We start from the raw sequence: 26,197 nt of genomic DNA on the forward strand, positions 1-26,197 counted from the left end.
ATGAAGTATGGTTTAGTGTGGTTGCATCAAGTGTATTTTTTTAAAAAAAGAATAAATTAAATATGTATGGTATGATTTTTTTTTACCTGTTCAGAAGTTCATTTCTCCATGTTTCTGGGGTTATTTTAAAATTCTCTGTTCATATTTAGCTTCGTGTGCTGAATTTGCAAGCATGGAGCCAATATTCTGATCAGTTAGAAGTCTGTGTTCATTGAACAGTTTATTGGGAGTAGTAAGCTCTACTAATTTCAATAGCTGTGCAAAACCCAAAAGCTTAGGAAGAAGCAGAGAAAGTAAATCTTGAAAAACATTGTATGAAAAATTAATGAAAAAATAACAATTTTTATTCTCAGCATGTTACTAGAAACAGAACACATCTGACCCACCCAGCAGCTGCATCAAGTTGAAGCTCTTGAGAGTGCTTGTGGAAGTGATGAGAATATAAATCACAACTTGAGTGATAAAACATAGGCTGAGAGATAGGGATACCCTGGGTAACCAAGTGCAATTTATCTATTTAAAAATTGAATTTAGGGTTGTTTTCTTTCCTTATTACACGAGGTAATATGCACTGAAAGTTTAGCATTTTTATGTTAAGAAAAATGATTTATCTTTATTTTTTTAATGCATTTTGCCATGAAAAATCAGTCTGCACATGGAAGCCAAGCCAATACAGAGTTAACAGAGCAGAAGAGATGGTTTTGATTTTATATAACATGTTAATTTATTAATAAATGTCCCAATTTAACTCTGGTAATAATAGATGAAAATCAAATTAAGCAGGGTGATTTCTAGTATCAGTGTCACTAGAATTTCTTTGTAAATATCAGATGTGAAGTATATTTTTTTCTTTTGTAACTTCATCTCTAATATTCCAATTCTGTTCTTTACCATCCCAGTGTCTATAACAACCAGCCACCAATAACATAGACTATCTTTCTGCACAAATCTCGATCTAGTGGTTCAAACTAGTATTTATTCTCTTCATAATACTGTCTCTGCAATCACCTTTTTAAAATAACCCTTTTTATCTACAAAATTGATATCCACAAACATTCTACCATTAATCAAGGTAGCTAATAATTCTAGTCTAAGTCAGCACTATGAGAATACAGTAGCTGGATCAACCAGAAAGCTGGTTATGAGCATTTTATTTTAACTGCAGCATGGTTTATAAAGAACATTTTGAAGATTTTAGCAGTCAGTTTTTTATTATTATTTTTTCTTGAAATTCATTTAATTATGACACTTCTAGTGAACATTTCTTTCATGAACAAGAACTGGGAAGTTCATAGTTGCGTCTTCTACATAAAAGCAATTCTAAGAAAACCCCCATATTCAGTCAATTGCAATCCTTGTAATGAGAAAGCACATTTTTCTTTCAGCTCTTATTTTTTCTAAAGCAGATTACTCATTAACATGATTACTTAGTCAATATATTTTTTCAAGATGTGAAGTATTAACTTGACCTCAAGAAAGTGGTTGACTAACAGTTTTCACCCGGGACAAAGGATTTCAGATTAAGATGAGGCTAATTAAAGAAAACCATTATATATAGAGTACAAAGAGCATTCAGTGTGCAGGAAAGATCCCTGATTATCAGATCACGTCCAGTGCATCCACAGAACAGCATCACTGTATGGGCTATTCCACTCCACCATGTATACCTCAGTTCAGTACTGGGCTTCCATGTCCACCTTTGTGACTGCTTTTATTAAAGTTATGTCAAATCTTCATCCATTTATTTATTCTTTTGTATTTCTAGGCAAGAGTGTGATGAGCAGATTCTAATCCCTGTTTGGTGAATCTAAGCATAGGGCTTTGGTTCTGGCACAGAACCAAACAAGAAAGGTCCATTTTCAGTTTCAGTGTTTATACAGGTTAAATATTGTGACTACAGTTCATGAGATTTGGCATCATGAACTCCAAACTCAAAATCTAGGCCCAATTTGGCCTCAGATCAGTCCTCCAAACCTTACCCTAAACCTGAGCAGGATAAAAAATTAAAATTATGATCCCACTGAAGTCAGTGGGAGTCTTTTCCTTTTTACCTACTGGTTTTCTAAATTTATAGCCCTATTGTTACTCTATTCAGAGTGGAAACTTAGTAAATGACAGATTGCTTAGCCAAATATCTTTTAGAAAGTGTCAGAAAGTAAAACAGATGAACAGCAGCGTTGTTCAACTGAATCCTAAGAGAGTAAAGATGCTGACTAATAGCGGGATGGCCACATATATTTTTTATATAATATTCATGCTAATTAGTTGTCGTGCTACCTCAAGGATGTTTTAGAAAGAACCAATTTGACAGATTTAGATTCCTAAAAGAAATTCTGCTTCTGCAGTTTTGTGTGGGGCTTATTTATCTGTTTGGGTAGTTACTTAGTGGTAGTTAAACAATGTCTTTCTATACAGTGAACTGTTCTATCATGTTGTAATATTTTTCCTTCCACTTGTCAGACTGCTGCTTGCATTTCAGAGAGATCATGATAATAGGTAGAGTGGTTAAAGAAACTGTAAATGTTTGCATTTCTATTCTGAAGCCCTGATTCATATTCAGACCTTTCACGACGGACCCATTATTACTAAATTGCTGAAAAGCAGAACTGCAGTGCAGATTAATTCATTTTCTGTAATGATGGATATTGTCAATTTCAGAGAATCTCGCTAACAGTGAAGCTGTACAGTATCAGAAACAGGTTGAGCCATAATTTGGTCCTGCTTCTTTCTAAAGAAACTGATTAGTGTACTCTGAGCTATATTGATAGGCAATTGCAAATGAATAATTTACTGCAGCTCAGACTAGCAATGACCAGAACCAACTGATTTCTATAGCACCTTAAGGCTGATTTGTGCAGCCATTACAGTTTGATTCTGCAACGGGAAATTTGGTTTCTGAGGTACATTCTGTTGTTTTCCACACAATGCAAGTTTCACAATTTAAAAAAATAGCACAATAGAACTTGTGTACTAATGTAGAAGTCACTATACATAAAAACACATAATTTATGCAGTGTAGATAACATCCCTTTGTAACTTAGGTAGAATATTTTTAAGAACCAACAATATTCAAATGAGAGGCAAAAAAAATAAATGAAGAACACTGAAAAGGAAGGTAAGAAGAAACAAACCATAAAGGAGGACATGACCGCAATGAGGACTCGTGGTTCAGCAGATGGAGGGCTAGATTACGACTTTCCTGGGGCTCTGTGTAAGAGATGATCCATAGCTGCACCACTTTGGAGTAGTCCAAGAAAGTGTTTCCATACTGGGGACTGTATGTGTATGGCCATCACATACAGTCCCCAGCTCAAACCCCTCCAACGCATCATCAGGGATCTACAACCCATCTTGGACAATGATCCCACAATTTCCCATATAACACATTATAGTTTTTTACATTCCTTATTTTAGTTATTATTGAACATTTGATCTCAACACTTATTACACAACATATCAAGGAGGTTGCTGTAACACAAAATTGCTTTCTTGTTTAGACTTTTTGCTCATTAGGTTCTCCTCTATTTCCCTCATGCTATATATTATAGCAACTGAAACACAGATATTTACTTGCATTACACTAAGCTTAACATTTGCTGTTTCATAACTTTGTAGCATTAAATAAAGATATGTCATTCACCTCTTTGTTTAATGTTTTCTGCCTAAAATAATTTAATCCTATATTAATGTGACTTAGTTTTTTTGAATAAAGGAGCCACATTTCTTTAATTAACATTCATATACATTGAATTGGAAACCACTTAAGAAAAAAGGAATGAATTTTACACAGAAGTATTCCATAATGCATCATGTGTGAAATCACCACAAAACTACTTGTGAAGGAAACACATTACTACTCGATAGTAAATCACATGTGTTTTTTTCTACCCGCAGAAACAAGCTTTGTTTTTTTTTCCATATTTACCTCCCTTTTTCATACACGTTTCTGCATCAGAAAGGAAATATTCTTGCTGATGGCTGGTTTGATAATCCAGCTTTTCGGATTTAAAGCATACCCCTTTCACATATGCATATTTTTCAATATTATAGAATTGGAAACTGATTCAGATGCCTGAAGCTTTGTTTTAACCAGTGAATTTGACCACAGGACAAAAATGAATTGAAATAATGCCAGAATTGTTAATTCATGTACCTGGGTTACAACTATTATCAACAACTAAGAGCCAAAATAATGTATTTGCACATCAAGGCTACAGTTTACTCTAGTAAGTCTGCAAAGCATTAAATAGCCATGATAATGCTGCAGGTTAAATTTAACCAGTCTACTAATGAACATAAGATGTATCGTCTCGTGCACTTCTTTTCTCTGTTTGAAGTGGAAAAAGGCAAGAGACCATAACGTAAAAAATAAATTATCTATCAATCAATGCCTATAATCAACAGTTTTACTGTTAGTACAGCAGAATAGTCTATGTGATTACATACTGCATCAGACTAACATTCACTCTCATGTGGCCAACCTTAAGGAAAAACAATCCAGGTTGAAACCCTGAAAGTGCACATTCTCCTCAGAGTAATGGTTGTCCCTCACATGAACAACCAATTATATTCTCATATCTGGACCCCATTTCTAAATGCTGTTGCCGGTGTTTTGAGAGGAAGAAGCTCATCTAGTTACTATACAATAAGACAACAGCTATCAGAGAGTTACATTTTGAACATATAATCTCACAATAAGCAGCTACCTAGGAAAACCCAGAAAGCAGTTGCAGATAAAACATAATCATTAATAAAGGAGAGAGTCTGAATAATTGCTGTCTTTAATCCCTGCATGAATGACTAATCAAGCCCTTGGTCCCCTGCAGAGGTTAGTATACCTCCCGTGTTTTCCTCCTTGGTCTTCCATCTGTTAGTAGAGTCTATGACAACTTGTTCAGGACATCCAGAATCATAAGCCACTGCCTCATCAAGTGAGAGTTTTGCTGTTTCTAAGTTATGTGTCAGTTTCCTGACAACCAGCCTCTCTAACTTGCTAGCAAACGCCTAAGTACTCTGTCAGATCAAGGTAACAATCAGTGACCCCCAATTTACCAGTTCCTCCAGAGACATTTCTCTGCAGAGCCCTGTCCTTGAGAAATGAACAAGTTCACTGCCTCCAAAAAGACAGTGCACGAAGCTGGTTGGTTTAGCTGAGGACTTGCGCTCCACTTTAACACACAGCACTGAGATAGTTTTGTAATGAAACAAAAATCAGTTTATTAACAAGAAATAGAGCTTTAAGGGATACTTAGCAAGAATAAAAGAGACAGGTATGGTTACAAGCAAAAAACCCCACATTTTTAGTTACTAAAACTTAATTTCAGTAAGTTAGGGTCTTTGTCTAAGCAGGTTTCTTGTATACATCAAGTTTCCAGCAGCACTTGGCTCTCAGGCCAAGAGTATCCCACTTTCATGAGCCCAAAGGGCGCTGTACCCTCTTGTCCTCTCAGTGATATATAATGAAAATATATTTTTGTTCCTCTTTTATTACTCAAAGTCCATTGTCTCTGCTTCCAGAGACTAGACGTCTTCCTGAGGTGCAAATACTGTCCCTTAGCATGATTGTTAAATGGTCTTCTTCCCCGCTTGTTTATCTTGATGGCTTTGTTTACCTTATATGCAAATGTACTTCTACTGTCCTTTGCCTGTAACCAACCCACTCAGACAGATAAATACACATTCCTTTGTCTAGGTGGGTTGGGTTCATGTTCTGCCTCACAAACACATTTTAAGACCATATTTCCAGTACATATCTGTAACTTGGTACACAGTCAGTACATACAGCACACAGTGATTTTCAGGACCAACTTGTCACCAGTTTGCTTATGATACCTCAAATGACACCTTTGAGATATGACAAGAGTGGACTCAGGCAATGAGTGTCCAGGCCTGATGTGAGTTACAATATGGGGGAAGGAGGACTCTGCCAGTTGGCATTGATGGTTCCCAGGATCATGGAATCCAACAGACACACAGCAGAAGAGGCTTGTGAGATTCAACGCCCTCAATCCAGAAATATCACAGAATCCACAAAAGGCATGCCACCAGAGCTTCCTCAACCATTGACTGAGCACAAAACCCTCTCAGTGGTGGGGCTCTACCCTCAGGAGATGAAGGCCAGTTGCCTTCACTAACTTATAGGTGTATTCTCTTTAGTGTTTTGAGACAGGGGAACCATTCAGAAAAGGGTGGTTGGCCCCATCCTTACTCTTCTTGACTCCATGAAAGCCAAGAATTTGGACTCTATGGAGAATGTGGGCTAGGTAAAAGGAGGGTTATACTGCACAGTCTATGCTTGTGCCTTTTTCCATCTCCCCAACACTACCTGAATACGCACATGTGAAATGGAGGGGAGAATTATTTATTATTTGTACTATAGTTGCATCTAGGGGCCCCAATCACAAACCAGGTCCCCACTATGCAAACAAATAACAAAAAGGCAGTCTTGTCTGAAGGAGTTTATCATCTAAGTAAAATTAGGCTTCTTGAGCAAGAAGTTCACCCGCTCCATATGTCCAATTCAGTAGATTGGTGAACAAAGCAAAGTGTGATATTTTTTATGTGGAAATGGGCGTTTGTCACACAGAGGCGGGAGTCTTATTGTAAAGGGCCAAAGCTATCCAAAGCAGGATTTATTCTGAATTAAATTACAGTGTTTATGGCTGTAATTTTTTTGTAAAATAGAAAAAAACTAATAATCAAAAATTATAATTTAGTCATATGTTCTGATTATACTCAGTTAAACATCTGGAAACTGTTTTCCTACAAATCTGTTTACTCATTTAGTTGAGGAAATGAGTTCTGTCAACCTCTTCTTTGGCTTTCATGCCCAACTTATTCTGAAAAAATCAGTTTCTCTGTGCTATTGGCAAAAAAATATTCAGGCAAGAACCTCACAGTGTGCTACTGATGAAAATAATTTAAGTGAAACTTGAATTCTCTTTTGTGTGTTTTGTCAGCACTTCAAGTCATCCAATGTGAATGAATGTTCTTTAGATCCCACCACTTTGTTTTCTAGAAAGGAGAAAAACAAATGGAAATGCAGCTATAAACAAAATGCAAATGTATTCCTCAAGGTAAACTTTGTTCTTTTATTGTTGGATAAAATAAAACAGGGGATCTCTCTCTCTCTCTCTCTCTTTCTGTTTTATTGATAAATAACTATATGCTGTGGAGTTTTCTTTTTTGTTTTGTTTTGTCCCTCCTCCCTCCTCCACCCCCCACCCTCCAACAGTAGCTTTAAATGCAGTCAGACACTCCAAAGTATTTGTGTTTGAAGTTTTGCTCTGGAAAACATAAAAATGCTTCTGGTAGAAAGGGACACGCACTACCCTATCTGTCTGTCTATGTTGTGTTAAGTGTATTATTTATACATAAAATGGTTAATTATTTAATACCATCTGTGCAGCTGAATTTCAGCACGGTTATTCTACTGCTATTGACTCTATATGTTAATGTCCGTGTTGACGTGTCTAGTAGACTGGGGAAAACTGACATAACTTTTTAAATCTTTAAAAGTTAACTCCCTAATGTGATAAAATTTTAAATGAATAGTCAGTAACTTTTAATTAGGTTGTCTGGTGGGACCTTCTCAAGACATGCATGGGCCACAAATTATAGAACACTGCTCAATTGAATATACTTTCTCAGACATTTGTGTTTAATCATTGCAGCTGCATGCAAGTTAGTCATGAAATAGGGAACTTTGATTTTCACAAGATCTAATAATTGCATTTGCTTATCTCTTGCAGTAGTAGCCACAGAATTCTTTTTGACAGTAATAAAAATTTGAGAAGTGCTATTGATCATTTAATTAAAATAATAGGTACTATAGGCCAAATTCATTTCTGGTGTAATTATTGATTTGAATATTATTTTAATTAAAAACAATTGTCAGGTTCTTGTGCAGGCAGGAAGTAAAACAGTTTGAGAGCAAGATGTAAGAGAGTGCAGTTGTCAAGCTTAAAACTTTTCCAGTTTTCTTTCAGATAGCAATTATTTCCAGCATTCTCCATACCCAGTGTAAGTAATAATGCAAGGTACTTAAGCAGGGGCTTAACTTTAAGTATGTGGGTAGTTCTGTTGACTGATGTGGGACTACTCATGTAGTTAAACAGGACATAACATAAGTACTTTGCTTCATCAGGGCCATAGTGAGGGAACATTAGTTATCTAGGGAAATTGACAAATTACTAAACCTGAAGCCTTTCGTTTACACAGAAAACACACTCTGCAGGTATCATTACAGCAACTCACAGCAAACAATGGCAATCAGTTCCATTCAAAAGTCACAACAGAAAACTCACATAACTGTGGGCTTATGCCATTCCAGTGTTTTTCTGTCAGTTTGCTATGGGTCACCCACCAGTCACCTCCACTGCTCTTGGTCACTGGTGCACCACTGTAGGATCACATTTTGTTTGCATACATGGCAACTACTACACTCTCATTTCAGGAACAGACCCAATAATTGCATTTGCTTATCTCTTGCAGTAGTAGTGACATTTTTTTTTTTTTTATAAAAAAAAAAAGAAGAAGTATTGATCATTTAATTAAAATAATAGGTACTATAGGCCAAATTCATTTCTGGTGTAATTATTGATTTGAATATTATTTTAATTAACAACAATTGTCAGGTTCTTGTGCAGGCAGGAAGTAAAACAGTTTGAGAGCAAGATGTAAGAGAGTGCAGTTGTCATGCTTACAACTTTTCCAGTTTTCTTTCAGATTCATTAGGTCAACTATTGCTTGACTTCAGTCAGTGCTACAATACCATTAGTGATATAGTCATGATTATTGGTAACTATGTAGGGAGTTGTGATTAATAACATATTTATAATTATATATATGAATGACTCAGTCCCATTTAATTCCTGTCTTGGGGGACCACAGGGCCTTGGATAGTCCCGGTACTGCAATACAAAATTGATCTTCGTTCAGGGTTGTTCAAAACACAATATGTATAATGCACATGATAGCATGGCAGGATTCTAGTGACAGGAGCTGTGCAACAGAAAGTCAGAAGGAAGGAAATTACAGTTTGGAATCCTGTGGCTCTCACCCAGATTCCCAAGTCTCTTCCTTCTCCCCACTCCTACATCAGTAGATTTCTCTTAAGAATCTGCTTTTCCGTGCCTCCAGAGCCAGATTCAAAGGCCATTGCAGTTAATGGGATTCTCTCTTTCAATGAGCCATCGATAAGGTTATTGCCACCTATGGAAGAGTCTCCAACTGATTTCTACTGACTTTATACTCTCTCTGCAATCATACCATATTCAAAGCCTCAGGTCCTCACTCAGATTTTTCTCAGACAAGATCTGATGTCTCTGAATCTTTGCCAGCATAAAGATAATAAACACTGAATATGGATAGAGAAAAGGGGTCTCAAATCATCCCCATACATTGACTTTGGAATACTTCACCAGTAGAGAACTTATTCTTATGACCTCACTGCAGCCATCTGTAATGGGGTTATCACCTTGCTGCTCATTGCTTGCTCTGCATAGCCTTTCTTCTGGTAACTTGGCCCTCTGGCCAGGTCACCATTTAGTCTACCCCTTCTGGGATTACAAAGTCCAACATGACAACTGTCCAAATGCTGTTTCTAGTCAGTGTTCAGCCCCTCCGCAGACTGTGTGACTATACCAGTGGCTGGCAGGGGAACCTGAGTCCACCTGCTGCACCAGGTCCCAGCCCAGGGAACCTACAATGAGCAGTCCAGATCTGGTCAGTCCCAGGCCCTGTTGTTGTTTCCCTAGTCTCCTTCCTACCCAGCCTCTCTATCTTCTCTTGCCGGCTTCTGGTTTATCACAGGAGCCTACTCTGTTCCCCATGATTACTTTACCTGCTCCTAGTCTCTTACTAGACTCCTTACTGCAGAGCAGGATCCCAGTGCTTAGTCTCCCCCTGGGCTTCCTCCTGATAACCAACTTCCTTCCAGGGAGTGACTGCTGACTTCTTTTCCTGCAGTCCCCTTCTGCTTTCAGCCTCTTAGCTTTATAGTTCTGGCCCAGCCCTTCCCCAGCTGGGTTTGACTCTCAATTAATCCTGGCCCTGCCCTCCCTCAGGTGATGCCAGGGAACCTAACTGGCCTCTCAGACTCTCATGAACTCTATCAGGGATGCACACCCCACCATCCCATAATGTGAATGTCCTTAATTCCAACTCCTGCTGAAGTCATCCCCATGACACGCTCATTGGTTCTGCTCCTTTTTTTGCCCATTCTGGCCATCCCTCTTTCTAGCCAAAGATGCTACCTATACATGCACCTTCCAGTTTTCTTCTTCTTTTGGAAAGAGACCATCCTTCCATTAAGTTACTCCACATCTACCTCTGCTCTGTCCTCGCTTCTGCTGTTTCCATCATTCCCTGGACAAATTCACAACAGGCTCCAATATCTCCCTTCTTCCAAGGAGGCTGTACCTAATACAGAGGTATTCCTGACCATCTCCTCATTGTACCTTTTTACAGGTGCAGTGAATCTACCATTGACAAGAGTCCCTGAGTTACTAGCACTAAGGGCATACATCCCATTCAAATTCTTAAATCAATTTCTCCTTCCTTATGCTGCAAGAGAGAGAGGCTTTCCCAACAGTTGGGAGATGATGAGCCTAGATTTTAAAATTAATTGTATTAATCTGAACTAAAATTATTTGATTACATCTAATCCAAAAAATGCTAGGTAGGTTTTATTTTCTGTTTCAAAATCTAAGTGTGAGAATCTGAATAATTTCTGTCTACCCATATTTGAGAGGCAGCACAGTCTGTAAAACTGAGCACAGAGGTGAGAGAGGATGTCCTGAATTCTAATATTGGCACATGTAAGAGGCAGATGGTTTAGGCCAGTGCTTCTCAAACTTTTGTACTAGTAATCCCTTTCACACAATCTCTGAGTGCAACCTCCCCTGCCCCTTATAAATTAAACACACTTTTTAATATATTTAACAGCATTATAAATGCTGGTGGCAGAGCATGGCTTTGGGTGGAGGCTGACAGCTTGCAACCCCCCATGTCAGACCCCTGAGGGGTCCCGACCCCCAGTTTGAGAACCCCTGATTTAGGCAGCTAGCGCAGAGGGGAAATCCTGAATTCTAATCCCTGTTCTTCCATTGACTTTTGTGAGGCTTGTGCAAGTCAGTAGTTCAATTTCTTCTTCGTCTTCTTTTTTTTTCTCTTTTTCTTCCCCGGAAGAACTGTTTTTGGAGATGGTGGAAAGACACCAAAATAAAAATAAGTAGCCCATACATACAATTCACAATGTATATCAAGTTAACTCTGTTCAAAATATAATAAAGGCTCAGTTATATTGTTGCAGAGAGGAATCAGTAACTTGTTTTTAGTGACAAAGGCCTTTTTCCATATGTATCTACTACCTACATATATGCATACATACAATAAATTATCATTACAATTAGTCCTTTGCATAATCTTAATGGTCTATTCATATAAAACACTTATGAGACTGTAAGCAAAGGCTACATCCACATTTTACTCTATCGGTTGATTTATCTGAGCCTGGCACATGATTGGCATTGCTAATTGTAATGGAATGTATTACTATTATCTTGACTTCTAATTTTGCTATTCCATATTTACAGTCCCTCAATCTCTGAGCACAAGGTGAGAGTTAGTTATGCTTTTATCTTTGCAATAGCTCCTGGAGCACTATGCTGATTGCTAATAAAGCCAGCAGACCATTTTGTGAATTTTAAAAGTGGCTTTTTAAAAATTGGCAATGAAAGTTTAGCCATTCATCTTAATGAACACCATTTATATATAGGAGAAGAAACATGAATTGGGACTGCAATTACAGGATGTCTTTGCAAGCTGTAACCATTAATAAACATACTATGCCTCTTTTACTGCGGCATTTAGTAATATAGTTCTGATCTCTTGAATACCTTACCAGACCTGGGCAAAGTAATATGTCATTAGTTCTTTCCTTTCTCCATATACCTCCCACTTTTGGGGTCAGCTGTTGTGTGTTGATATATTTATTTGTTTGTGCTATTTGTTTCTCTAAACCAAGAATCTAGTACAACTGAAAGAAGAATCCTGTGCATTTCTATGAGGGGAATTGAATGCTTTAAAAACAAGTTGTGTCTAATCAGAAAATAGCTAGTTATCTCTGTGTTACTTTAAAAACCAGATGGCAATTACGTATTTTGGCAGATTCTAGAATGTCACTAATAGAGTTGCCAACTTTGTAATGGCACAAAACCCAACACCCCCACTCCACTCTGCCCCTTCCTCAAGGCTCTGCCCCACCCTGCTCTTCTCTGATGCCCCTGCTTGCTCCATCCCCCCTACCTCCATCACTCGTTCTCCCCCACCCTCACTCACTTTCACTGGGCTGGGGTAGAGGGTTGGGGTGTGAGAAGGGGGTAAGGGCTCTGGCTGGGGGTGTTGGCTCTGGGGTGGGGCAAGGGATGAGGGGTTTAGGGTGAAGGAAGGGGCTCAGGGCTGGGGCAAGGTGTTGGGGTATGGGAGGAGTTTCAGGGTGTGGGAGCGGTTTCAGAGTGTGGAGTTGCTGCAGGTCCAGGTCGCTGCAGCCCCATGGTTCATGGATGGCCAGGGAGGTTCTGTGTGCCACCTCCTCAACCGCAGGTGCCTCCTCGGCAGCTCCCATTGCTCAGTTTCCCAGTCAATGGGAGCTGTGGAGCCGGGCCTGGGCCGGGGCAGTGCGCGGAACCTCCCTTGCTGTCCGTGCACCTAGGAGCCACAAGGACCTGGCAATTGCTTCCAGGAGCCACGTCAATCTAGGGCAGGCAGGAAGCCTGCCTTAGCCCTGGGCCCCTGCTGTGCTGCCAACTGGAGTTACTGGGGTCCCTTTTTGACCTTGCATTCCAGTTGAAAACCGAATGCCTGGCAACTCTAGTCTCTAAAGATCATGAGTTTGAATGAAAGGACTCATTTAGACCCATATTCTGCAATCCTTTTTTATGTTGACTAATGTATAATCCCACTCAATATCAGAGTTGCAAAATATTGTCTTCAGTGAATACCAGATTTAAGCTATAGAACTAGAAAGCAGTCATTCCTAACCTTAACCATTAACCTATAGAATGGATTTCACCATGGCACAAAGTCTTATCTTCTGTCACCTGAGGTCCTGGGACCCAAACCACAAGTTCTGTTTTAACATGGTTTGGGAGCTGACTGACCTTTTATTTACCATTCATTGATGATATATCAATTGTTCTCTATATACATCCACATCTCAGGCAAAAATTTGCCATCATGCTACTATCCACCACCTCCCCAGATATAGACCCCAAGTTTCCTCTAAAGCCTCTTTGCTAGAAGCTAGAAAGGATTTGTGTTTTTGTGTGTGTGTGTGTGTGTGTGTGTGTGTGTGTGTGTGTGTGTGCAGGGGCGGCTCCAGGCCCCAGCACGCCAAGCGCATGCTTGGGGCGGCATGCCGCGGGGGGCGCTCTGCCGGTCGCCGGGAGGGCGGCAGGTGGCTCCGGTGGATCTCCCACAGACGTGCCTGCGGAGGGTCCGCTGGTCTCGCGGCTTCGGTGGAGCATCCGCAGGCACGCCTGCGGGAGGTCCACCGGAGCCGCAGGACCAGCGACTGGCAGAGCGCCCCCTGCGGCGTGCCGCCGTGCTTGGGGCAGCGAAATGGCTAGAGCCGCCCCTGTGTGTGTGTGTGTGTGTGTGTGTGTGTGTGTGTGTGTGTGTGTGTGTGTGTGTGTAAAACATATCGTGTGGTGTATAAGTTTTATCAGTTAACCTTAAGATGCCCTCATGAGTGAGTTATGTGAATGGTGCCCAAAATATCTCTATACCTCAGGTTGTAATGTATTCTGAGAAACATTTGTACTTTAGTGGCGACATGACAGTTTACACCAAGTAGGGTGACCAGGTGAGAGGAAGAAAATATTGGGACACACAGGGGGCAGAGCAGCGGAGGGGGATGCAGGACAAAAACCTACATATCGGGACAGTCCTGATTTTATCGGGATGTCTGGGTACCCTAACACCAAGGATCTGTCCTAGTGCTTCTTACAGTGTGTTTGCACAGCACCTAGTTCTCTGTATCCCTGTCATACCTATTATGACCCCTGTCACATAATACCTCTGCACCTTGCAAAAACATTAGTAAAATCATCCTCACAACTTCTGGAGAGGTACAGGAGTAGCATTAGTCCTGTTTTACACAGAGGGAACCAAGGTGCAGAAAGATTAGATGTGTGGTCAAGATCACAAAGGAAATTAGTAGTAGAGCTGAAACCAGGTCTCTGGTGCCTTCACCACAAAACTATCTGGCCAATCCTGACCAGTCCTCTGAGCTATGCTGCAATACAGATAATAATAATGAAAGTGCATTCCTCTGAGAAGTGAAATGTAACATTAAGATAAGTGCTTAATCTCTGGGGTGGCAAGTATTAATGGTGGTGGCGAGGCAACACTCTGAGCTTATATTTGGAGAGGGAATGGCATAATACTATTTTAATTTAGATACTGTCTAGAAAATGGTACAGTAATACCTTATCTCTACATTAAATAAAATAGAATTTTGCATTGGCTGGTATACCAGCCAGGTTTTGGGTTCCATGAAATGCTCTGCCATGTCAGCTTTGGGAATCTTTAAATATCAAGGCTAATCTCAGCTTTGATTAAAAATAAATACATTCCAGCCCCTTTGGGTTGTGAAAACAGCTTCCACAATATAAATTGATCATGAGGGTTAAGTCTGCCACAGCCATTTTTACTTGGAATGGGTGTGTGTGAGACAACAACATAGGGCTATGTCTGGTTCTTGCCACAGGGTCGCTTTTGGAAATCACAGAGTCTATGGTCACCCAGTTTTTGGATATGATTTAAATAATGAAAGCCTTACACAATGTCAGGGGAAATCCTTTACTGGCTGTTTATGGCCAGCTTTCAGAGAAAGGTCTTTTTTACCAAATTTATCTTCCAACTAGTCAGTCTGTTACTTAATGCTGCCAGTAACATTTTCAGAGACCAAATAACCCTACTTAGTGTAGTTCCTGAGTGCTTCACTCTTTAGAATGTGAACCTGGACAATTTCCAGATTATCCATCTGCCCCCTTAACCTAGACCACAGAAAATAAGCCTATACTGTGAAGAAGTGAGAAGGATTAATAAACGACTTCTACACTCTGCAACAACTTTGGGTGATCTCTGAATGATTATCCACCAGAATAATTTAATATGCACTTGCCATTCATTTTACACAGGCTGGACCAGCAAGTAAAGGGAAAGAAATACAATAGAGAAGGTCAATTGTACAATTAAGAAATATGTTTCTTCTTTCCTGATCTGTCTTCATCTCTTATTTCTATTATATTCCTTGGTGCCATAACAGTGGATCTGAATGATGTTGAAACAATAATACTTAGGCCAGCTAAGAAGTAAACATTTGAACAACTTTAAAATCAAAATGCCTGAGCAACAAAGTTGGGTAACAAGTAGATCAGATCACCTGAGATCATGTGATATTTCTGCTCGAGGGCCCTCTCTTTACATAGTGCTAACATATCCTCTTCAATACCCATATGTACAGAATTTCCAGGGATATAAAAAGGAACTTTTGATCTGTAGAGTGAATAGAAGAACCTTGAAGACATCTACCCTGCCAATCAGAAAAGCGAGTTTAGCACATTTAATTATCTCATAGTTAGCAAAGCTGCATTACACTAGAAGGCTTTAAACCTTTTTGTTTGTTGGTTTTAATAACTTTTGGCAAACTATGCAAGAAATATCATCACCATTATAATATATATTAAATGAAGCAATTAATTTAATTTCTCATTAAGTCTTAGGATCTTCCTGTGTGCTTTTGGACTATAAAAATTCTCTCTCTGATCTGTTCTGTCCATGAGCACAGTTAATTTCCTTAAGTAACTATTTAGCTTTAGTTCCTGCATTCTAATAAAAAAAATAGTTGGACTGTCACTCCAGTTCTTTTTGTTTTACTCTGATACCCATATTTTATATCTATTGTGCAACATACAGATGAACAAATTAATTATTTTAATGCCTTTTTTGCATTATTACCAGTGTCTCATATTCATGGGCATTTTATACTGAAAACACTTCTCTTTTAGAAAATTTAATCTTTATATCAATGTTCTCTGAAGTTGGCCAAAAATGAGAACTTTGGCTTCTCTATGGTTTCTTTTTTTGAGTCACTTAGGGCCAAAGAAGCAAAAGCAGCACCTGCCATTTATGCAATTTTACTTCATATATAAAATATTTAACCTCATGGAGGGGTTATTTGGTCTCTATTCTTATGTATTTTACTGCAACTTACTACTTAAATGTCCAAATGTTTTTTTTTTTCTTTCCTCATTATGGCACTGAACACTCTTCGTATTCTTTACTCTTCCTCTTCCTCTTCCCTACTGTGAAATTAAAAAAAAATGTTTTCATTATGGGAAAACCAACAGGGTGGATGGGAAACTCCAATTTGGCAGCAGTTGACAGAAAGTGGAAGTGTTTCAAGTGTAGTAGTTACCAATAAGTTCATGTGCGATTTTTCCAATGGTAATAAATTCTTTGTCTCCTAATTAGAAATGCCATTAGGTCTAAGCAGTGTGAAAATGTCACTTTGTTTTACTTGTATTTATTAGTACAGTTATATTTGAGTTTTTAAATTGTACCATTAAAACTGGGAAAGACAAAATTTTGCATCTGTGGACCTGGGCAAAGAAACGCCACATCTATATATATTTCTGGTTTATGAGTTACTTTATATTAAGCTTATTAATGAGGCTTGACAAGTCAGTCAATAGGCTGCCTATTATTTGACTGTGGTCAAATATTGTAAATATTCCAGCAAAAATGTACACAAGGTCTACTCACCCGTGTAAAATTACTCATGTCCATAAGTGTTTGTTGGAAAAGGGATTAAGGCCCCAAATCAGAAAATCAACCTTATTCAGAACAGCAGTTAAGCACATAACTCCCTTTAGCACATGCTTAATTGAAGCATGTGCCCAAGTGCTTTCCTGACCCATGGACTTCACGGACAAGTGAGGATATAGCAAAGATGAGGTAATGTAGAGCCAAGGAAAGACTTTGGCTACAGATATATCATTACCCAGTGACTCAATTTAGGTTTACATAAGTCTTAATGCTTCACTTTGTTTATTTTTTTTTCTGCAATGTGAAACCCTTTGTAGTAATCCTGCAGAAGTGGCTTTTTGAGAGTGATTTAAATAAAATGAGAGTGGGGGCTTGGTGAATAACTTTCTAGCCCATAGAACAGCTTTCTCCTTGGGAGAGTTCTGTAAACACAAGCAGATAGTCTATTTCCATATGAAATATGACATGGTGAATTCACAATAGTGTTTCAAGCATAAGAAGATTTTTTTATTCTCATTATTGATATTCTTAGGTTGCAATAAATGGGTGAAGCACTGTGTATCTCCAGGCTTGCATTTCCTCCCATCATTTCATTGGCTCACATACTTGGTGTCTTTGTGTATCTATTCAGAGGTGAGAAGGAAGAGAGGAATGGTTGTGTACACCTGTATAGGTGTACAAAACTGTACCAGGGAGGTCTCATGGTCTATTAAAAGCTTTTCCCTTATGAACCATCGTGTACTTTATATTAGAACTGTGTAGGCAGTAAGATATCCATGGAAACAAACTGTTCATGGATACAGTACATTGAAACTGCATGCCTTTTAATCAAAACATCTCAGTCATATGTCTCCAATATGAATTTTCAGAACATAAATGAGAATTATTATAGAAAGTAATGTTGTGAAACCCAGGACCAAAAAGGGCAGAAATAGCACATGAAGGTGTTTATTATTATTTTGTTGTTCTTGGTTTGTTGATCTTGGCATCAAGGTTTGTCATTTCAGCAACAGCTTCCATATTCTACTGTATATAGCTCTGTCTTGTATAAGTATGAATCCCTTTCTGATTTAAAATATGATTAAAATAAGAAGTAGCAAAGAATCCTGTGGCACCTTATAGACTAACAGACGTTTTGCAGCATGAGCTTTCGTGGGTGAATACCCACTTCTTCGGATGCAAGCAGTGGAAATTTCCAGGGGCAGGGGTACATATAAGCAAGCAAGAAGCAAGCTAGAGATAATGAGGTTAGATCAATCAGGGAGGATGCTATGTATGTATGTATGTATGCTATGTACATCGGCCAAACTGAACAGTCTCTAAGGAAAAGGATAAATGGACACAAATCAGACATTAGGAATGGCAATATACAAAAACCTGTAGGAGAACACTTCAACCTCCCTGGCCACACAATAGCAGATCTTAAGGTGGCCATCCTACAGCAAAAAAACTTTAGGACCAGACTTCAAAGAGAAACTGCTGAGCTCCAGTTCATCTGCAAATTTAACACCATCAGCTCAGGACTAAACAAAGACTGTGAATGGCTTGCCAATTACAGAACCAGTTTCTCCTCCCTTGGTTTTCACACCTCAACTGCTGGAACAGGGCCTCATCCTCCCTGATTGATCTAACCTCATTATCTCTATCTTGCTTCTTGCTTGCTTATATATACACCTGCCCCTGGAAATTTCCACTGCTTGCATCCGAAGAAGTGGGTATTCACCCACGAAAGCTCATGCTGCAAAACATTTGTTAGTCTATATGGTGCCACAGGATTCTTTGCTACTTCTACAGAACCAGACTAACACGGCTACCCCTCTGATATTAAAATAAGAATTATTCATTGCATTATGTCATCATATACCATAAATATATGACACTCATTCAATGTGGGCTTGATCTGTACACAAATTTGGTACCTTTCAAGGTATTTGCATTCATAAAACAAACTTAAATACTGAATAATTACCATGGTTGCTGCCACATAGCAACAGCTCTTTAAAGCATGCTGCAATTCCTTCCTAAGGCTGCTGTGGTGATTCCCTTCTATTACCCTTCCTTTCTCTATTACCCTTCCCACCACCTGTCCTGGAATACCTGAACTGCTCCCCAACCACTTTTCCCATTTGCTGGCATCACCCTACCTCCATTATGCTCAGATTTAGTATTTGCTATCTTTTAATGGTGACACTTGGCAAATGAAAAATAAAGGATTCATTCCATTCCTAATTAATACTTGATTTTATTAGTCATACCAACTTATCAAAGTTTTCTTACAATAGTATAACTGTTGTATAGCCTTTTTACTTCAATGGGAGTTGGATCAGGCTTATACCCACAAACCACTCCTTCAGTGTGCATCTGCACCTCTTTTAATAGGCTGACTAGCATGACTGCAGCTGCTAAAAGCATACCATCTGGCTAGCCACTTCTCAGAGTTCCCAAGCCGAGGGCACATACTTTTTAGAGTAGATAACCACCTTAAATCCAGATCTCTAGTTTCCTAGTTCTGTTTTAAAGTTCTGAACAAGAAAATGCTCCCATTGAAACCAGTGAAACATTTGGGCCCAGTAAAATAAATTAAGTATCAATATTCTATGCCAGCTCAGATATTTTTGCCTCTTTCTGTGATATGGGGAACCCATAGTGTCAGTTTATGGTTCTGGTAGAGATATAGAAATAATGTCCATTTTTCCATTGAGTGCCCTAAAACTTCATCTACAGAGCTAGGGTTGCCTGGGGATCCCTCATGCCCTTCCAGGGTGGCTAACATAAACTTCTTAAAACCAGGACACATTGCTGCAGAATTAAAGTTGCATTGCCTGGGTAGTGTAAAGCTTAACTTTTTATTTCCTCATTTTCAGAGGTTTAAGTTATCCACTCCGCACTTTCTGGAAGGGCATGAGGTACCATTAGGGAACCTTAACTCTGCCCTAGCCAAGTCAAATAGGCATTTAATTTTCTTCATTTAAAAATTAATAATCTCTTAGTGTCCTCATATACCACAGCCTAGCTCTCTCAATCCACTGTGGCTGACTTCTTGGCAATAATTATCCTAACCACAGAATGAGTTTCTTCATGTTAGTTTCTTCGCTGCCCCTTCATCATCTGCTTGTCTCCCATCTCTCTGTCTTTCTAGCACATCCCAGTTCCCCCTTGTTGGCCCTATTCCCCAGGGAGAGGCACATGCTGGCACAGGAACTGCAGGCTGAGGAGCCATGGAGTGGATGGAGGAATAGTGCATGGACTAGCACAGTGACTGTGGAGACATTTTTTCGTAGGGAAGACAGGATGGAGGGAGGCCAAGGATTGTTCCAAGCCTCCCACCCAACTGCTTTGAGTCCCCCTCTTCACAGACCAGTTCCACCTTTCCCCTAACCACTCCATGCTCCTTGTAAGCTTGGTGGGGTTCTAGAGAGGTGGGGAAAAGATAGGGTTGTAAGGAGTGCATGTATCAGATGGAGGCAGGAAAGGGCAGGGGAGTAGAGATGCAGAGTCCTTACTCCAATTCTCTGCCTACTGCATGGGGAAGGGACTACACATATCCATCTACAGCAGATGAAGTTCAGAGAGGTTTGAGGTGTCCCATTCATCTCAAAGAGGTGTTCCTGTTTCCCTGAGAACACCCCTTGAATACAGCCTGCAACATAGTTGTGTGAACTGCTTCATTCATCACCCTCTCCATTGTCAATGTGTGAGTGTCTGTGTGAGCATTCTCAGTCCTCACCCAGAAAGGCAAGCCCCCTTAGATCCTGGTTCACACAATAGGGGAGAGGGGAGTCAGTGAAAGAGTCTCACACACCCCTGGAGGGGCAGGACCCCACTATCCTGGTTTACCTGGGGTACATAGATGCTCAGCTCCACCTGAGGGGCATAGCTCCACCTGAGGGGCATAGCTCCTCCAGGTCCCAACTTACATGGGGGTGGCAGGAACAGGGGTTATAGAGAAGGACAATAGGTATAGTTTAACTTCTGAATTGGGGGGGGTCTCCCCCTACATCCAAAACTAGACCCGTGAGAAGAACCCCCACCCAGAAAATGATTAGAAAACCTTCTAAAATAGCTGCACTGCTTAGGGCACATTTCCCCAAACTATAAAATCTCTCAACAGAGGCAGATAGTAGCACAAATGGCCACTGATCATTCTAAGATTTCTACTAAAGCTTGAATTCCCAGTGTGTGGCAGGAACTCAGTTAAATGGCCTTGGCATATATCCCTTTCAGTCGCCCAGTTATTTGAACAATGGACTTCCAGGAAATCCTCTTGTTTCAACAGAGGTCTTGTTGCACTTGTCTATTTCATTCTCTTTTGGCTCTAGCTACTTTCCTAATTTAACTCTGAATAACTTCTTAAATATAACTAAATATTCCAAAGAAGCAGTGAGTGTCATGTGCTAGCTGAGATAATTCACTTGTGATTGAGAGTTGTTTAGAGAGGATCCGAGCCATATTTGGGGCCCTTGTTGTGGCAGGGCAACAAACAAATAAAAAACCTCAAACACATTACAGGAACAAATTGATTTATTTAAAATTCTGTTTACTGCAGGGGCTATATATAAGAATCCCCTTGGCCAAATTTGGACTACTAACACTTACTTCCTAGTACCCTGATAAGGCAGAGCATATTTCAGAACAATCCAAGTAAACATGGTGAATGTAAAGCTTTTAGAAGAGTTAACCTAACTACAACAGAGTATAATTATTTTGTGATATCAGATATGAAAAGAACAGAACTTCTATCATGTACAACAACAACAAAAGAAATCTATTATTACTCAAAGAACTGTGTTTTGAGAGAGTACTTTGGATACATGAAAAGCTTGGATGATGTGAACCTCTATATCTCTGTACTTGAAATCTCTCACTAGATATATATTCTCTGATTTCTTTGCATAAAAATATCATTCCAAAGATGTACAGTACTGAAGTCCTCTCATAAAATTAGCAATTAGATCAGAGAAATAATGTGCTTTTGATGAAATAATAATTAAAAACATCTGAGAAGTAAAGTCCATTAATCATTGACAATGGATAAAGATGTATTTGTATGCTACATAATAATATAAACTAATGTTCCAAATGAATAAAACATCTTCTTTGGAAAACTATGTAAAAACTTTAATTTTCTTTCCTCGTATTTAGTGTAGAGTTTAAATCTTGATATTGTAATATAAATGTTTTTATTCTTCTTGGATACTGTTGCTTGTGTATTAATTGTGATGTTCAAAAATGTTTGATTTAGAATAGGTATTATTTGAAAGTAGAATACCAATATAGCCAGGTTTCTGCACAATATTTTAATTGCAGGGAAAGCTGCTTTTTAGATCTAAGCAAGTAATGTGTCCTGTCTAAAGCACAACAATTTAGTAGCGAATGGTTTTAATTGTAGATTTGTATATAGCTCTTCATAAACCTAGCAGTTAGCATGGCTATTCCTCGCTGGCTACCTGTTTAGTATTTATTATTATTTTAGGAACTAAGACTCCAGAGACTGGGGGTCAAATTTTCAAAAGCATCTAAGTGTGACCGAAATTCCATTTTCAAAAATGCCTGCGGTACTTATAAGCCTGTGACCCAATGACTTTCAATGAGGGATCCTAACATTATCAGAGGTTGGGTGCTTGCTGCTTTATAAAAAGGAGGCTCCTTCAAGGCATCTCAGATTGCATTGGGGCTCCCAAAATCTCTAGTCACTTTTGAAAATCTTGGCCTTAGGCTCCCTAAGTTACTTTTGAAAATTTTGCCACTTTACATGGGCCTGATCATTCTTTCTCGTGGTAAATCCTTTGAAGGCATGCCCAGATAAAGGGAAGCCACCATGAAAGCAGTTCTTGTGACTTTCCAGTAGAGAAGATCCAGTATATCACGATGAGATTTGGGGCCTATTGGAGTATTCTTAGATCCCGGGAGATGGGCCAGGTTTAGTTGAGTGGGGCAAGAACCTTCTGGATCCTCAGAGTGGCAGGACTGACAAATTTGCACAGGACTCTTCTCATTTGTCAGAAAGAAGGACAATTAATAAAGTTTGTCCTTTCTGCCAATATTAACCTACATTTATGTCTTCTAATTTTGGTCTGCCCAGTCAGTGGAAACTCACAATAGTATTTTCCTATTAAATTATGTCTGAGATGTGTGCAGAGACTGCCTTTTTTGTGTACATGCTAGGAAGGATCTATTGCATTTGTGTCTATCCGCATCAAGAAACCACCAATGTGTTCAATACAAAATATAACTCATTGCCTAGTATTAATATTTAAGAAAAAATATTACCTAATGTTAATATTTTTCTTAAATATTGAAGTTAATTTGTCCTGCTTTTAGAGGATGTCAGGCTAAACTAATATAAATAAATAACAATGTACCTCATCCTGGAAAATAATTATCATACATAAAACTAGCTGAGATTTTTACACTGAAGCTTTGGAAGAATATAACATCATTAAAAGTTTATGTTTATGTTATTGCCAGTTTACTGCATCTCTTCTGTTTTGTGAATATACCATAAAACTCAAAGTAAAATCAGTAACATATTCATAGTTTTATTGCCTAGCCTATTTGTGGCTTCCTTAACAACTTGTGAAATGTCAGAATAAGTGTTCACTAAAAGATGTCATTGTATCTAGACTCAAAGTAGATAGAGTGCTAATTAAACTGCAATCAACAGAACTTTAACTATATGAACTGATTGATTTAATAAGGTTAACATCTGTCACTTCTCAATAAGCTTAGCATTAACACCCTACATATCAATGCCTTATTGCCAGATTTAAGATTGGTTGTTTGAGATAAATACCAGTAGAAATGTCAATGTCTTTGGCATATGTTGCAAGTCAAGAAAAGTACCCAAATGGTATTCTTTATCTGCACTGGTGACATAATTGATATGCAACACTAACTGAAGAGTATTCATATTTTTATGGTACTATAGATAGCACATTGATTCAGTGGAACTACAGTACTTTCCAGGTTCTAAATTCTGCTCAGATTGAGCTTAGAATTCCTTTACCATGTATTTGTTTGGATGTTCTATATCAGCGTAGTATTGTTTTCTTATAGCCTCAATGTAGTTGTAAAGTGATCTAAAGTGGATACATTTCATGATCTATATTTATTTTCAAGGCTGGCCTTAGGCATAACTAACATAGCTAGTAACTTGTGTGATGTTGCACTCCATAATGTTTTAGGGAAATATGCTTATGAGTGTGAATATAGTGTAACTGGAATATGCTTCATGCAAAAGGTCTCTTGTAAGGTATCATTGCAAAGCTTATGATCTACTGACTGTGTTCATCCTATTTGTTTGCACATATTATTTCTATGTCTGAAGTTAGGAAAATAAGATATAAACTCATATTACTGATGTAAACCCATTAAGTGGAAGCCATTAAGGGTGCTTCAGAATCAATGACCTGCAAATGGCTCTGTTTAATTGCAAACCTTCCCAGGTACCTGGGTGCTGGCCAGCCCTGGAAGAATGGAGGTTGGGGTCTCACAGGACATGTGAACATGTCACCTAATACTGGAATCCATCTTAAACCTGGTGCTTTTCCACTTAGAAGGAAGGATGGGGAAACAGAGAGACAAAAGATTCCCGCCTTGTGCCAAAGCTATAAAAGGGGATGGAACAGAACAAAGGAGGCTGCAGTCATGATAAAACCACTAGTTTATACCAAAGATTTCTGAGGGACATTTGTATGAGGGAGAAGGATTGGGCCCAGATTAGGAAGGAGTCTAGTCTGTGAAAGAAGCTTATTGGAACATCTCTGAGAGTGAGCTATTATCTGTAATCAGTTTCCTAATGTATTACGCTTAAACTTGCATATTTTTGCTTTATTTTGCTTGTGACTTACTTTGTTCTGTCTGTTATTACTTGAAACCATTTAAGTCCTACTTTTATACTTAATAAAATCACTTTTGTTTATTAATTAACCCAAAGTAAGTGATTAATACCTGGGGGAGCAAGCAGCTGTGCATATCTCTCTATCAGTGTTATAGAGGGTGGACAATTTATGAGTTTACCCTATATAAACTTTTTGTAGAGTAAAACTGATTTATTTGGGGTTTGGATCCCATTGGGAACAAGGTGTCTGGATGCTGGAGATAGGAAACCTGCTGAGCAGTTTTTAGTTAAAGTCTGCAGCTTTGGGGGCATGGACCAGAGCTGGGTCTGTGTTACAGCAGGCTATCATGTCTGGCTCAACAAGGCAGGGTTATGGAGTCCCAAGCTGGCAGGGAAAATGGGCTCAAAGGTAATCTAAGCATGTCAGGTCACAGTCCCAAGGGGGTCTCTGTGACCGAACCCGTCACAACATGGGTCCCCAGAGTTTGGTGTGGAGAAATATAATCCCATGCTGACTCAGTGATTCATGGACCTGCTCCTGAAAACAATGGGCCTAGAGGAGGGAGGGACTCACTGCAAGTCCAGGTCTCCATCCCGGCACCATATCTACAGAGACTGGCACCTCATAATCTGATCTTATTCCCTTTTGCCACCCTGGGACATCTAATATATTACGATTGGCTGAGGTTCTAATCCGAATGCTGCTATTGCCTAAACACTCAGAAAAAGATTCTGTGCTGCACCTTTTAGAGGCCCAGCAGAGAACTTGCAGCTCAGGGGGAAGAGGTGGCTACAGTGGTTTTATACCACCTTTATGCCCTCTGGATCTTGGGCTATTACTTTTTAAATTATAGCAAAGTCCTAAGGCTTTTCTGTGGGCAACCGAGCAGCCTGGAATCTGTTCAGTACAGCATGCTGTGGCCCTGCCCCTGACACCACACCCCTTCTATCCTGTTCTCATCCCTGGTAGGTATCCTATTCAAGGGATTGCAAGGGTGTCCTCAAACTGCAGCCTTACAGATGTCTTCTGCAGCACCTGCTTCATAGGACTCCTCCCCAGTCCCAGACTGGGGCTTTTACAGTTTCTTTATGCTGCTCAAGCCATTTATCAGGCAAAGGGAGGAAGATGATCTCACTCTAATCCAAATCCCTATACACAATAGTGCTGAGCATTCTCAACTCTCTGAAGTCAATGGAAGTTGGATGGTACTCAGCACCACGCGGATCAGGTTCTTTTTTAATATGTTTATTAACTTTTGTAAAACATTTTGAGTTTCTTGTATGAATGGTCCTATCAGCAGCAGCTCCAGGCACCAGCACTCCAAGCATGTGCCTGGGACGGCAAGCTGCGAGGGGCGCCCTGCTGGTCCCTGTGAGGGCAGCAGTCAGGCAGCCTTCGGTGGGGCGCCTGCGGGAGGTCCGCCGGTCCCGCAGTTTCAGCGGCAGGTACGCTGAAGCCGTGGGACCAGCGGACCTCCTGCAGGCAAGCTGCTGAATCCGCTGGACCGGGGACCTCCCGCA

General features: G+C 39.5%; 1 protein-coding gene and 1 long non-coding RNA gene across 13 annotated transcripts in view; one reads left to right on the forward strand and one right to left on the reverse strand.

Moving 5' to 3' along the window:
* CSMD1 (CUB and Sushi multiple domains 1) overlaps positions 1–26,197 on the forward strand; it is a 1,616,238-nt gene that overhangs the window by 604,772 nt on the left and 985,269 nt on the right. The gene's annotated exons all lie outside the window — the stretch shown is intronic.
* On the reverse strand, positions 15,565–24,817 carry LOC120400476. The gene is made up of 3 exons (XR_005595837.1): positions 24,787–24,817; positions 16,283–16,373; positions 15,565–15,601 (listed from the first exon to the last, which is right to left on the reverse strand). It is a non-coding gene; the product is annotated as an uncharacterized LOC120400476 (long non-coding RNA).

The sequence above is a fragment of the Mauremys reevesii genome, linkage group 3 (assembly GCF_016161935.1).
Source record: "Mauremys reevesii isolate NIE-2019 linkage group 3, ASM1616193v1, whole genome shotgun sequence".
Taxonomy (NCBI): Eukaryota; Metazoa; Chordata; order Testudines; family Geoemydidae; genus Mauremys; species Mauremys reevesii.